Below are 15,955 nucleotides of genomic sequence, written 5' to 3'. Positions count from 1 at the left end.
TTGACACTCCCCCAAAGAAATTTTAATACCATAGATACACTGTATATCTGTTTGTGTGTGGTGTGAATATCAGTGCTTTATACATAAAAATACTAAGGTGTTTTTCAGACCCTAACCTGAGAACCAGTTCCCCTGCTTGGGGGCAACAGCGCCCGTGAGCATGCGTCTGGAGAAGCCACCACCCACAAGGGAAACGCGAGTTTGGCTAAGAAGTTGCGGCACCTGAGCCAAGCTCCTTGGGCAGAGCTGCTTGGCCGGTCCGACCATGCTGTCCCCTGCATCCCAGACTGCAGGGCCAGGATTCAGCCCGCGCAGCCTCCCTGGCTCCCAGGGTCTCGTTCTTCCAGCCCTGACAGGACCCAGGGTAACAGCCCCTGAGCAGGACAGAATGTTGCTGGGCATGTAGATTCCCAGGCAACATGGGTTCACTGCGGACGCAGAGGTGTTAGTTCACAGGGCTGCAGGGATGGGCTGCACTCTCCACCCTGTGGCGGCTGAAGGGAGGGCCTGGCACCATGGAACACGTGACTGGCAGAAAGGGGGAAGGAGTACCAAGGCCCCCTCCCTGGAGGCAACAAGACACTGCTAAGAAAAACCATCAAAAAAATAAATAAATAAATAAATAAATAAATAAATAAATAAAAAGAAAAACCATCGCCAAGTGCTCACCAGAGCCAATGGTGTCTTTTTTTTTTTTTTAATTCTAGTTACTGCCTTGGTAACTGGAAATTCCAAACTGTCTGATTTTAAAAGAGCCCGAAAGATGAAAGATGAGAAGAAAAACAGAGGAATTAGAAATCCGAGGCAGCAAAGAGCAGCAGATAAAAAGCTGCCCCCCGACAGATGCAGATCTGGACAAAGAGAAAGTAAACAAGATAACCCCAGCTAGGGTTGTCCAAGGAAACAAGAAAGGTTTCTATAAATATAACCAGAAAAAAAATATTTGTCTTAGCTGATGAGATCACCACACATGGCTCATGATAGGGATCTTTTGTTGCTCCCTTAATTGAAGATTGGAGGAGAACAAAACTGAGGCAGAACTCAGACTACTGGCCACAAGGCCTGGGTTCCAGCAAGCAGGCTCAGTTTTAATTAAATGCAGCTGGAGTCATTAAGACGTGATGCCATCGATCTGGACTGTGGCCTGTATTTTCACTGATGTGCTGGCCCCGACGCCCAGCAACAAACAGGCTGGCGGCTTCTCCTCACCCTGCAAATGGGGTCAAACACAAGAGGAAGCATGTGGCCCTGGACGCAGATCTAGGGGCGAGAGAGGCTTCCCAGGGACCCCTTCGTCTCTGCAGGGGTCACTGTGTGGGACCAGAGCAGGAGGGGAGCTGGAATCCCTCCAGATGTCCACCCTGCTAGGGGCCAAGCCGCATTCCAGGCTGGGACTGTGGCAGTGAACGGGGCAGGTCCCCACCTCGAGGAACTTCCACTTGGAGCAGGGGTGGGAAATGGGGGCAGCGGGTGACAGACAACACAGTGATTACGCCAGGTAATTTCCCATGCTGACAGGTGCTTGGGGACAGAACATGAAGCGAGGCGGGGTGATGGGAGGGGCCCACTAGCTCAGGAGGTGAGGCTGGGTGATGGGAGGGGCCCACTAGCTCAGGAGGTAGGGCAGGCCTGTCTGAGCAGGTGTTGCCACCTGGAAGGTGAGGAGGCCACCGAGTCCCAGGGTGAGTGTTTCCATGGAGGGAAAGTCTCTGAGTCAGGAAAGTACTCGGCATGTTGAGACGACATACAGAAGGCCAGTAGGGCAGTATCCTGTAGACCACGGGAGAAGGGGCAGGCGCCCGCAAATGCAGACAGGGCCAGTTTTGTAGGGCCTGGTAGGACACGGGCAGGGATTTGAAGTCTGGAGAATTTTTAGGGGAAGAGCGCTATGATGCAGTATCTGTCTATTTTAGAAAGATCACTAGGGCTCATGTGGAGGACGGACCCGGCCAGAGGGGGCCAAGAATGGAGATGGGAAGATAGGGACCGTGGTCTGAGGAACAGAGAGAGCCGTGGTTTAGATGTGGTGGAGGTGGTGAAGTAGTTAGCTGTGGTACTTCATGCAATGCATTTTGAAGGTGAAACGGAGAGGGGTATTCATAGAGAAAGCAGAGTTAAGGATGACTCGTAGGTTTTGTCCTGAGCAACAGAGTAAATAGTGGTTTCACTCAATAAGATGGAGAAGACAAGGAAATCAGTGGGTTTGGAGTGGGAAGCAGTCCACTCAGTTAAGTCTGAGATGCCTGCTCTTATTCTCTCTTGGACTCCAAGAGAGTTTGGTGAGACTTATGCCTCAGTTTCCTCATTTTGAAATACAGTAGCACTGACTACATTATAGGGTTGGCGTGAAGAGTAAATGAGTTAATATGTATGCAGTGGTTAGGAGAGTTCCTGGCACACAGTCAGCAGCAAGATAGACGTGTTTAGTATTAATATTAAGGCAATTTTTTCTTTTTAATTGCAAATAATGAGGGGAGGAGAAGGGGCAAATAATTGAAAATTTGTGAGAGAAAGGGAAGAAGCAAGGTGAAGAGCTTGTGGAAACACGGGATGGTTCCCGGAGTCCCGGTAGAAGGCTGACCTCAGATAGAACAGGGGCACGTGTGCAGCTGAAGCTGGGACCCCTGCCCACGTGGCACAGATGCATCCGGACGCAGGGGCGGCGGTGGGAGGTGACGGCTCTCCTCTGACCACACCGTTTTCTCCACGAAGCATGGGGCAGGGGCCTCATCTGGTGTGAAGGGCAGGGAAGGGAGACTCAGAGTGAGGGTCAGGAGTATGAGATAGTTTCTGCAGAGGCGGAGGATGGGCTCACTAGGAGGGCAGAGCCTGGCAGGTGGGAGAAGCACGAGCATCTCAAACAGCCTCACGCAGCACAAGGCTGGTGTGCTGCCCGTTCCAGGTATTTATTCTCAGCTGAGCAGGTGTTTGGTGAGTAGCTGCTGTGTGTCTGGTGCTGGGCTGCATGCTCGTAAAGGGGGTAAAGAGGGGGACAAGGTTTGTGCAGTCTGGATGAAGAGAAAGGTTTTAGGTGAAAAGAAATAACTGGAGGACAAATGTAGTTCAATCTGGAGCCAAAAGACCAAACCACAGAAAACCGTGCTGCCAAATTCAGGGTAATGGAATGTGTGTGTGCCGGGCCCGTAAGGATGGCCTCCCAGGGGAAGTGGATACGAGCTCGGAACTCACTCAGCCACCCCCAAACCGGAGGCCGCTGCTGCCTGTCATCCCTGGACCTCTGAACCGTCTGTCATAAATATTCCGCAAGACGGCTCTAATAAGGTACAGCTGACTCACCTGCTTTGTCTGAGGGCCCATCTGACGTCATCAGTAGAAACAGTAGCAGAAGCCTACAGCGGGCTTCTGCTAGGTTTCCTTTGGGGGTGTGGTTGGGTGGGGAGTGTGCCTTCTGAAACAAGAAAAGGCCTCCTTCCGTCTTAACTGGCTCTCCTCTCCCTGACACCATCATTTGCAGTGCATGTGGTGGAGAGCAAACTGGGAAAGCTTCTGGCAGGAAGATAACCAGAAAGGTCACGCTTGAAGTGCAGCCACATCCTTCTCCCCTGGCGTTGGGACCCAATTCTTCCTGTTGCTGCACCATGGAACAGTCTGTTTTGTTATCAAGAATTGTCAACCTCGTCCAGCTCTGAGGCCAGACTTCCTCTGAGGCCCTGGGACCTCCCCCAGCAAAGGGTCCCCACGAGCCTCTACTGCCTCCTGTAAACGGGCTTAGGAGGGGCGGGAGAAACTCACGGCTAAACCCCAAGATGTGCCCCTCAGTGTGTTCCAGGCAGGAGGAGCCAAGACTTGATCTGCGCTGGCAAAGTTATTTTTTAAACTGGAATTGCTGGTAAGGCTGCTTCCCTAAAAGGCAACTCAAATCCTGTCTCCTGCTCTCCCTTTCCTGGAGCTGTGGCTCTCTGCCATCATGCTGCTGCCGAGGCTTCTCCAGACTCTCTAAGGGACAGGGCTCTTCTGGTCCACTCTCCCCGTCTCCATCCCTTATCGCCCCACTCAGCCACCCGCAGCCCGTCCAGGATAAAACTGAATGTTTGGGAAGTTTTTCCAGTAATGCCCTATAAAGTAAAATACACCTAATTACGCACGGTGCAGCCCACCGTCCACACCTCCAGACCCTGGGGCGGCACAGGGCCTCCTAGGTGCAGCTCACCGTCCACACCTCCAGACCCTGGGGCGGCACAGGGCCTCCTAGGTGCAGCCCACCGTCCACACCTCCAGACCCTGGGGCGGCACAGGGCCTCCTAGCGTCACTTCCCGAAAGGCTTAGGCCCAGCCCAGGCCACTTCAGAACCTGCACCTCTGTGGTCTGACCTCATCTTGGGCCGTTGCTGTCTATCAGATCTCTTGGAAGTCAGATGACGCTGGTTATCCTGCCTGCGTCCTCCTGATGTTTGTGACTCGCTCAGAGTAGAGAAGGTGTCACAGCCTATGAGGAAGATAGGTTCATAGGGGACCCGGATCTCATTTGCCCTGATTTGTGAACTGGAAGGAGAGAGGCCCGTGAGGCTTCTGTGGGTCTGCACGCGGGGCCTCACCTGTGAAGCTGCACCTGGCCACCTTCCTCACTCTACATGCTGCCTTCCTTGCCATCTCTGCCGGCGCCCTCAAGGTGACGTCTTAGGCCGAGGGATGGTAGCAAGAAACAAGAGTGGATTAAAAAACCCCATGAAAATGAAGCGATGAAACACCTGGAATACGAGGGAGGACAAGCAGGGGATCCATGCAAGGCGATGTAATAAGACGGACCAGGTTGGAGAGTTGAGAAGGGAGGTGAGTGGAGGGGAGGGGGCAGATGAGCGGGTGGGAGCAGCCTGATCTGAGAACACGCAGTGACCGCCCAGCTCGGGAAGGGAGGAGGGCAGAAAGACCTTCTGTTTGCCTTTGCACACAAGGAACCAATTGCCTCGGAAGAAGAGTGGGTTCTAAGAGGGTCAAGGGAATTGCTTCAGCCCCCACAGGAATCCAAAGAAGTGAGGGATAAAAATCATCCCGAGAGCGGGCGCCTGCCCCTCTGGGAGGTCCTGGATCTGCCATCTGCTCCCCGGATTTGTAAATGCCGCAGCCCGTGCTGGGGCTGAGAGAGCTGTATTTAGCAAATATTCTCAGGTCCTAGAGCAGAGGACCCCTGTCGTTCATTTTTCTTGTTAGCGTGTTTCTACTTCCCTACACCTGCACCCAGTCCTGGAAGAAACGAACGTGAGGCATGACTCTAGGTAGAGCAGGCACCTAGGATGGGGATCGGATTTCAGGAGAATTTAAGACATCACATACATGCTCTTAGTACCACTTCACACTGGAATCAGTGTTCCTTGTCAGAAAGTACTGTAAGGGTTAATAAAGGCGTTATGGGGAGACCCAGGACTTCCTGAGCCCCCTTTTCTGTGAGGGGATCAGCAGAGTGACCAGCCTTCTGAAGAAGGGTCTCCATCTAAACTCTGTGAGTCAGCCCTTCAGGTTCATGTCTGTAACTTTTCCCTTCTGCAAACGATTATCTGATTTTGACCCACTTGGAAGCCCTCCTAAATGCTACCTGGTCAGAGTGCTTACTGACCAGGAATGGAACGCTTACTTTCCATTTGTGAAGGCAAGTTACCATCTTGAAGCAAAATGGCAGCCATTAGGGTTTTCAATGGATTAATTCTGTGTTCATCTGGGAAAGACTTACCAAATCTTTAGTAGACAGATTCACAGACTTGGGGAGACACCGGAGCTTTGAGTATCAGGTGACAGATGAGGAAATCGGCTCTCGCCCAAGGGCTCACAGCGAGGTGCAAGCAAGATGGAGATCTTTGTTTCCACTCAGCCCCACAGCATCTCAGGTTTATCTGTAGATGCCATGAGAACATTTAAGAGTTGAGGGGGCTTCCCTGGTGGCACAGTGGTTGAGAGCCCGCCTGCTGATGCAGGGGACACGGGTTTGTGCCCCGGTCCGGGAGGATCCCACATGCCGCGGAGCGGCTGGGCCCGTGAGCCATGGCCGCTGAGCCTGCGCATCCGGAGCCTGTGCTCTGCAACGGGAGGGGCCACAGCAGTGAGAGGCCCGCGTAACGCAAAAAAAAAAAGAGTTGAGGGATTGTGACCAAATTTGACACTGCAGAAAAGCACACAAAAATAATTTTGATGTTGGTTCAGCTTATCATCTAGAAAGAACATGACAGCCAAAAAAAAATTGTCAGTAAAACCCTGACATTTTTACTGAGTATTGGTGATATTTGACAAGTAGTAGAGGCTGGAAGATGGATGTCTTAGAAAAAGGCAAAAGCTCAATTTTCCAGCTTAAAAATCATCCATTTAATACTGACAATATTTTTCATAGTTAACTGTCCTTTTCACACACATCAGTAGGATGCGTGACATCTGTCCCTCTATATATGTAGTGATTTTTTTATAGTGCTTTTTCTTCATTTTTTATTAGTTCCTTTTTTAACCCCACTTTTTATAGTTTTTAAAATTTATTTATTTATTTAATTAATTTTTTTGGCTGTGTTGGGTCTTCATTGCTGCGCACTGGCTTTCTCTAGTTGTGGCAACTGGGGGCTACTCGTTGTTGCGGTGCGCAGGCTTCTCATTGCAGTGGCTTCTCTTTGCTGCGCAGCACAGGCTCTAGGCATGTGGGCTTCAGTAGTTGTGGCACGTGGGCTCAGTAGTTGTGGTTTGCGAGCTCTAGAGCGCAGGCTTAGTAGTTGTGGCACACGGGCCTCGTCGCTCTGCGGCGTGTGGGATCATCCTGGACCAGGGCTTGAACCCATGTCCACTGCATTGGCAGGCGGATTCCCAACCCCTGTGCCACCAGGGAAGTCCTTTAACCCCATTTTATCCTTGAGAGAAAGAGTAGGTGGAAGTGAGTGTTTACAAAAATCAAGCCCTGGGGAAGTAGAAATGTCTGGTTTAGGGTAATATAAGAAGTGTGTAGTGGGTGTGGTAATCGTCCAGGCAAAGGTCGAAGTGTAGGGCCTGCAGTAGAAAGAAGGAGGGAGGGACGGAAGGAGTGCGTCTGAAGAAGTGAAGAGAGAGAGCGGGTAACGAGGGGAGAGGTGGGTCTGCTTTCTCCTGGAGGCCTCCTGGCAGAATCGTGGCCCACGGGCGGGAGAAGCATCGCGCCGAGGCGTGGGGATACAGCCGATGTGGTCTGAGTTGTGCTGAGCTGGCCTGCGGTTCACGTCCTCAGTGCTTCTTGAACTCCCAGCATCGCCCCCGCCCAGCTCCCCGGGAATCCCACCCGCCCAGCAGGAGCAGCCCCGGCTCCCTCCAGGGAGACGAGGAGGAGCGCTGGCGTCCTGGGCCTGGTGCTTCAGCGCCAGGGCTGGGGGCTGGGCTGACGAGGGAGGCGGGAGGTCCTGGGGGAGGGTGACGGTGAAAGGAGTCCTGCGACTATTCTTCTGTGTCGCTGCGGGGACGGGGGCTCCTGGCGGCTGGCTGTGGCCTTTGTTTCCCTGCCCTTCTCTTGGCGCACTCAGAGGCTGCAGCGTTGTGCTTTCAGGGTCACGTGTTAAATCTTTGCACAGCTGCCGGGAGAAGAGAGTGAGGGAGAGAGGGAGGCCGAGAGCGCCCGCCCTAACCTTGCGCCTGCGAGCAAACAGTCTCTACGGGCGGACTAGAGCCCTGCGAAACGTCTCTCCCTGCCCCGCCGGTTACACGGCAGACCCTTCTCACTCCACTTCCAGACTGTGCACACCCAAGCCAGCCTCTGCCCTCCGCACACGGCTTCCATCCACATCCCCGTCTGCACTTGCGGAGCGCGCGCGCGCACACACACACACACACACACACACACACACACACACACACACACACACAAAGGATGTGTGTGTTTGCGATCACACCTCCCGAAAGGAGAATCAACATTCTTACCAAGCCAGTCACTTGTGCACCTGATGTTGGATAAGCAGTTTAATTTCTTTCCAGAGAGTGTCAGTGTCTCTGGCAATTTACACACACACACACACACACACACCCCTGGCTTTTCTGTACTACTGTAAAGTTTGATCACGTGTGTCCTCACCGCCCTCTCTTCAGTATGAACTCATGAGCTCTGTTCTCCTCTTATCCGCTAAGGCTGCACTTTCCCGTCCGCAGTTACTGCTATGATCAGACTTAACACAACCATTGTTTTTTGTTTTTTTTTTTAAAAAAAACCACCCTCATGTTTCTCCAGCTCCTAATAGTAAGTTTCCCCCTCTGCCTTTCCCACAAAACCCTGACCACTGCTCCACCGTTTCTGCGTGTTTACTCCACGAATGGCCTTTATCAGTGACTGCAGGCACAGCAGCTAATGTGGCCAAGGGTCCCGGGCCAGCCTCTTGCTGCCCACGCTGCCTCAGACTGGTCCCTACTGGCTCAGCTCCTTGAGCAGCCAACAGGAAGTTGGTCTTACAAAGTGTGGTTATGAAGTGAGATGGTTGATTTTCTTAAACAGGCCAAGTCTAAAGAATTCAAATAAAGTTTCACATAGTAGGGGAATTCCCTGGTAGTCCAGTGGTTAGGACTCTGCACTTTCGCTGGCAAGGGCCCCGGTTCAGTCCCCGGTCAGGGAACTAAGGTTCCGCAAGCCGCGTGGCACAGCCAAAAAGGAAAAAAAATAAATTTCACATAATACTGTAATCAGCATCACCAGGGTTGGTCCCTTACTTCCCAAGGTCATCACTGGGAAGGAAGCATTCATCTACATGTGTAATTTTTGATATGTTGTTGAAAAACAAATCTAATTATTTTAAGGCCCAATTCTGGTACATCCAAGAAGGTTTCAAAACATACAGAAGCTTGCAGATAGCTAACAGATATAGAATAAAGACTTATGATGTTTATTCCTTGGTTTATTTGCTGGAATTGTATCCTGTACAGCGGGGGTGGCAAACTATAGCCTGGGGACCAAATCCTGTTTTTGTGCAATCTTTGAGCTAAGGATGGTTTTTATAATTTTTAGACGGTTGAAAAAAAACAAAAGCAGGGCTTCCCTGGTGGCGCAGTGGTTGGGCGTCCGCCTGCCGATGCAGGGGACGCGGGTTTGTGCTCCGGTTCAGGAGGATGCCGCGGAGCGGCTGGGCCCGTGAGCCATGGCCGCTGGGCCTGCACGTCCGGAGCCTGTGCTCCGCAACGGGAGAGGCCACAGCAGTGAGAGGCCCGCGTACTGAAACAACAACAACAACAAAAAAAGCAGAATCTTTCATGACACAGGAAATTATGTGAAATTCAATTTCACTGTCCATAAATAAAGCTTTATTGGAACACAGCCATGCTTGTTCATTCCCACGTTCTCTGTGGCTGCCTTCATGCTGCAACCTCAGAGTCGAGTATTGTGACAGAGACCATATGCCTCCCAAAGCCTGCAACATTTACTATCTGGCCTTTTACCAGAAAAGTTAGCCGACTCCTGCTCTCGAGTATTGCTTTTCAATCCTTTAAATATCTTTGGAAAAGGATCTCTATCATTTAGGAATAAGTTAGGTTTACTAGAAACAGAAGCCTGAAGTAATAGTGACTCAAACACGACAGGAGTTCATTTGTCTCTTATGTAAAAGAAAATTGGAGCTAGGCCGACTGGGCTGATAGAGTGTCCCTGTGGTAATCAGAGACTGAGGCCTCTTCTGTCATTCTGCTCTGCCATTCTTACTGCATGGTGTCCATCTTCAAGATTGCCTCATGGGGCTCCCCTGGTGGCGCAGTGGTTGAGAGTCTGCCTGCCGATGCAGGGGACACGGGTTCGTGCCCTGGTCCGGGAAGATCCCACATGCCGCGGAGCGGCTGAGCCCGTGAGCCATGGCCGCTGGACCTGCACGTCCGGAGCCTGTGCTCCGCAACAGGAGAGGCCACAACAGTGAGAGGCCTGCATATCGCCAAAAAAAAAAAAAAAAAAGATTGCCTCATGGTCACATAATGGTTACTGGAACTCCAGTCATCACATCATGTTCCCAGGAGTAGGAAGTAGAAGGGGTGTGAGGACAAAAGAGCAGACCTCCCTTGTACAACTGTGTTGATTTGATACACTTGTACATTGCAAAATGATGACCACCATAGCATTAGCTAACAGCTCTATCCTGTCACATAATTACAATTTATTTTTTGTAGTGAGGACATTTAAGATCTACTATCTTAGCAACTTTAAACTATATGATACAGTTTATTAACTATAATCATTGTGCTGTACATTAAATCCTCAGAACTTATCTTACAATCGGAAGTTTGTACTCTTTGACTAACATATCCCCATTTCCCTCACCCCCCAACCCCTGGTAACCAACATTCTAGCCTCTATTTCTATGAGTTCAGTTTATTTAGATTCCACATATAAGTGATATCATGCAGTGTTTGTCTTTCTCTATTTTATACAGGGTAATGCCTTCAAGGTCCATCCATACTGTTGCAAATGGCAAGAATTCCTTCTTTTTATGGCTGAATAATATTCCATTATATACATAATAATACACAATAATTATATACTATATATATATTTACATTTTCTGTATCCATTCATCCAAAGACAGACATTTAAGTTGTTCCCATGTCTTGGCTATTGAATAATGCAATAAACATGAGAGTGCAGATATTTCTTCAAGGTCCTGTTTCCATTTCCTTTGAATATATACGCAGAAGTGGAGTTTTTGGATCATAGAGTAGTTTTTTTTTAATATTTTAAGGATCCTCCGTAGTGTCGGCACCAATTTATATTCCCACCAAAGTTGCACAAGGGTTTCCTTTTCTCTATATTCTCGTCAGTACTTGTTGTCTCTTGTCTTTTTGGTGATAGGCATTCCGATAGGTAAGAGGTGGTATCTCATTGTGGTTTTCATTTGCATTTCCCTGATGATTAGTGATGTTTAGCACCTTTTCATGTACCATTCGTACTGGCCATTTGTATGTCTTCTTTGGAAAAATATCTATTCATTTCTTCTGTCCATTTAAAAATCAGATTGCTTTTGTTTATTTGTTTATTTGTTTTGCTATTGAGTTATATGAGTTCTTTATAAATTTTGGATATTAACCCATTGTCAGATATACGAGTTGCAAATATTTTCTCCCATTCATTAGGTTGTCTTTTCATTTTGCTGTTGGTTTCCTTTGCTGTGCAGAATATTTTTTTTGGTTTTGTTATTTTATTTATTTATTTATTTATTTATGGCTGCATTGGGTCTTTGCTACTGTGTGCAGGCTTTTCTCTAGTTGAGGTGAGCAGGGGCTACTCTTCATTGCAGTGTGCGGGCTTCTCATTGCAGTGACTTCTCCTGTTAGGGAGCACGGACTCTAGGTGTGCGAGCTTCAGTAGTTGTGTCTTTCGGACTCTAGAGCTCAGGCTTAGTAGTTGTGGTGCACGGGCTTAGTTGCTCTGCGGCATGTGGGATCTTCCTGGACCAGGGCTTGAACCTGTGTCCCCTGTATTGGCCAGCAGACTCTTAACCACTACGCCACCAGGGACGTCCCTTTAATCCGTTTTTAGTTGATTTTTGTGTGTGGTGTAAGATAGTTGTTCAGTCTCATTCTTTTGCACGTGGGTATCCAATTTTCCCAACACCATTTATTGAAGAGACTATGTTTTCTTGGTTCCTTTGTCATAAATTAATTGGCCATATATGTGTGGGTTTGTTTCTGGGCTCTTTTTTTTTTTTTTGGCCGTGCCACAAAGCATGCAGGATCTTAGTTCCTCAATCTGGGATTGAACTTGTGCCCTCTGCAGTGGAAGCTTGGAGTCCTAACCACAGGACTGCCAGGAACTCCCCTGAGCTCTCTATTCTATTCCATTGATCTATGTGTCTGTTTTTTTTTTTTTTGCCAATATTATACTATTTTGATTACTATAGCTTTCTAACATAGTTTGAAATCAGGAAGTGTGATGCCTCCAGTTTTGTTATTCTTTCTAAAGAATAACATTCTTTAGACATTATTCTAAAGATAGCTTTGGCTATTTGGGGTCTTTGTGGTTCAGTACAAATTTTAGGATTGTTTTTGCTATTTCTGTGACAAATGCCATTGGAATTTTGATAGGGATTTCTTTTTTTCTTTTTTCTTTTTTTTTGCGGTACGCAGGCCTCTCACTGTTGTGGCCTCTCCCGCTGCAGAGCACAGGCTCCGGACGTGCAGGACCAGCGGCCATGACTCACAGGCCCAGCCACTCCGTGGCATGTGGGATCTTCCTGGACCGGGGTACAAACCTGTGTCCCCTGCATCAGCAGGCGGACTCTCAACCACTGTGCCACCAGGGAAGCCCCGATAGGGATTGCTTTGAACTGTAGGTCATCTTGGGTCATATGGACATTTTAACAATATTAATTCTTCCAATTTCAGTGGAAGAATTTTCTTCCATCCCTTCACTTTAGTCTGTGTGTGTCCTTCCATCTGAAGTGAGTCTCTTATAAGCAACAAAGAGTTGGGTCTTGTTTTTTTAATCCATTCAGTCACTCTATGTCTTTTGGTTAGATAATTTAGTCCATTTACGTTTAAAGTAATTATTGGTAGGTATGAATTTACTTTTGACATTTTGTTAATTGATTTCTGGTTGTTTTGTAATTTGTTTGTTCCTTTTTTCCTCTTGCTCTCTTCCTTTGTGATTTGATGGTTTCCTGTAGTGGTGTGCTTTGATTCCTTTCTCTTTATCTTTTGTGTATCTACTATAGGTTTTTGTTTTGTGGTTACCATGAGACTTATATAAAACATTTTCTATTTATTTATTTATTTTTAGTTGGTGTATAGTTGATTGCAATATTGTGTTTCAGGTGTACAGCATAGTGGTTTGGTTTCTTTTTTTTTTTACAGATTATATTCCATTATACTTTATTATAAGATATTGGGTATAATTCTCTGTGCTATACAGTAAATCCTTGTTGCTTATCTATTTTATGTATAGTAGTTTGTATCTGTTAATCCCATACTCCTAGTTTGCCCCTCCCCCGCCTTTGGTAACCATAAATTTGTTTTCGGTCTGTGACTCGTTCTCTTTTGTATATAGACTCATTTGTATTATTTTTTAAACTCCACATATAAGTGATATTATGTAGTATTTGTCTTTCTCTGTCTGATTTATTTCACTAAGTATAATATTCTCTAGGTCCATCCATGTCGCTGGAAAGGGCAATATTTCATTCTTTTTTGTGGCTAATATTCCATTGTGTGTATATACCACATCTTCTTAAGCTAGTTGTTTGTTGATGGGCACTTGGGTTGCTTTTATATCTTGGGTATTGTAAATAGCGCTGCTGTGAACATTGGGTGCATGTGTCTTTTCAAATTAGAGTTTTCGTTTTTTCCAGATATGTACCCAGGAGTGGAACTGCTGGATTATATGGTAGTTCTATTTTTAATTTTTTGAGAAACTCCATACTGTTTTCCATAGTGGCTGCACCAATTTACATTCCTACCAACAGTGTAGGAGGGTTCCCTTTTCTCCACACCCTCTCCAGAACATTTTCTATTTATAAGTTTATTTTAAGCTGATAACAACCTAACTTCAGCTACACACAAAAGCTCTACATTTTTACAGCCCTGCCCAACATTTCATGTTTTTGATGTCACAGTTTATTTCTTTTTTACATTGTTTATCCATTAACAAATTATTGTATTTATAGATACCTTCCATACTATAACCTTTACTTTTAACCTTAATACTACAATTATAAGTGATTTCCCCACAACCGTTGCAACATTAGTGTATTCTGAATTTAGTTATATATTTACTTTTACCAGTGAGTTTTATACTTTCACATGTCTTCCTGTTACTAGTCAGTATCCTTTCCTTTCAGCTTGAACAACTCCCTTTAGCATTTCTTGTAAGGCCACTAGTGATCAATTCCTTCAGCCTTTGCTTGTCTCTCCTTCAGTTCTGAAGGATAGCCTTGCCAGACAGAGATTCTTGGTTGGTGGGTTTTCTCTTCAGTACTTTGAATGTATCATCCCACTCACTTTTCTTTTGGCCGCACAGTGTGGCATGTGGAATCTTAGTTCCCCCACCAGGGATCGAACCTGCGCCCCCTACAGTGGGAGCTTGGAGTCTTAACCACTGGACCGACAGGGAAGTCCCCCACTCACTTCTGGTCTACAAAGTTTCTGCTGAAAATTTTGCTGATAGTCTTATGTAGATTCCTTGTACAAGTTGTTTTTCTTTTGCTGCTTTTATTTTATTTTTAATATTTTATTTATTTAGGCTGCCCTGGGTCTTAGTTGCGGCGTGCAGGATCTTCGTTACAGCACGTGGGATCTTCATTGTGGTATACAGGATCTTTAGTTGCAGCGTGCGAACTCTTAGTTGCAGCATACATGCAGGATGCAGTTCCTGGACCAGGGATCGAACCCGGGCCCCCTGTGTTGGGAGCGTGGAGTCTTACCCACTGGACCACCAGGGAAGTCCCTCTTTTGCTGCTTTTAAAATTCTCTCCTTTTCTTTAATTGACAACTTAATTATACAGGCATTCCTTGTGCTTCACTTTATTGTACTTTACAGATGTTGTGTTTTTTACAAATGAAAGGTTTGTGGCAACCCTTTGTTGAGCAAGTCTGTTGGCTCCGTTTCTCCAACAGCATTTGCTCACTTGGTGTCTCTGTGTCACATTTTGGTACTTCTCACAATATTTCAAACTTTTTCATTATTATTATATTTTGTGGTATCTGTGATCTTTGATGTTACTATTGTAATTGTTTGGGGCACCATAAACCGCACTCATGTGAGACTGTGAATTAATCGATAAATGTTGTGGGTGTTCTGACTGCTCCACTGACTGGCCATTTCCTGATATCCTTTCCTCTCCTTGGGCCTTCCTATTCCCCGGAACACAACAGTATTGAAATTAGGCCAATTAACAACCCTGCAATGGCCTCTAAGTGTTCAAGTGAAAGGAAGGGCCACACGTCTCTCACTTTATTTTTATTTATTTATTTATTTTTATTTTTTAATTTTTTCTCTTCTTTTTCTCTACGTCTCTCACTTTAAATCAAAAGCTAAAAATGATGAAGCTTAGTGAGGAAGGCAGGTCGAAAGCCGAGATGGGCCAAAAGCTGTACCTCTTGTGCCAAACAGTCAGCGAAGCTGTGAGGGCAAAGGGAAAGTTCTGGAGGAAATTAAAGTGCTGCCCCGGTGAACAAAGGATGATGAGAAAGGGGAACAGCCGATATGATATCTGCTGCTACGGAGAGAGTTTTAGTGTCTGGATAGAAGATTGAGCCAGCCACAGCATTCCCTAAATCAAAGCCTAATCCAGAGCAAGGCTCTAACGCTCTTTAGTTGTATGAGACACGTGAGGAAGCTGCAGAAGCAAAGTCTGAAGCTGGCAGAGGTTGGTCCGTGAGGTTTAAGGAAAGAAGCTGCCTCCATAACATAAAAATGCAAGGGGAAGCAGCAAGTGCTGATGCAGAAGCTGCAGCAAGTTATCCAGAAGGTCCAGCCAAAAGAATTCATGAAGGTGGCTACACGGAACAACAGATTTTCAATGGAGACAAAGCAGCCTTCTCTTGGAAGAAGATGCCATCCAGGACTTTTATAGCTAGAGAGGAGAAGTCAATGCTTGGCTTCAAAACCTCAAAGGATAGGCAGACTCTCTTGTTGGGGCTATTGTGGCTGGTGACTTGAAGTTGAAGGCAATGCTCATTTACCACCTGAAAATCCTAGGGCCCCTAAGAATTATGCTAAATCTACTCTGCCTGTGCTCTACAAATGGGACAACAAAGCCTGGGTGGCAACACTTCTGTTTACACCAAGGTTTACTGAATATTTTAAACCCTGTCTTGAGACCTACTGCTCAGAAAAAGAGATTCCTCTCAATATTACTTCTCATTGACAACGCACCTGGTCACCCAGGAGCTCTGATGGAGGTGTACTACGAGATGAATGTTGTTTTCCTGCCTCCTAACACAGCATTCATCCTGTAGCCCACAGATCAAGGTGTAATTTCGACTTTCAAGTCTTATTATTTAAGAAATACATTTTGTAAGGTTGCAGTTGCTGTAGATAGGGATT

This window comes from Lagenorhynchus albirostris, chromosome 11, assembly GCF_949774975.1.
Source record: "Lagenorhynchus albirostris chromosome 11, mLagAlb1.1, whole genome shotgun sequence".
NCBI classification, from domain to species: domain Eukaryota; kingdom Metazoa; phylum Chordata; class Mammalia; order Artiodactyla; family Delphinidae; genus Lagenorhynchus; species Lagenorhynchus albirostris.
This window is presented reverse-complemented; position numbering follows the sequence as displayed.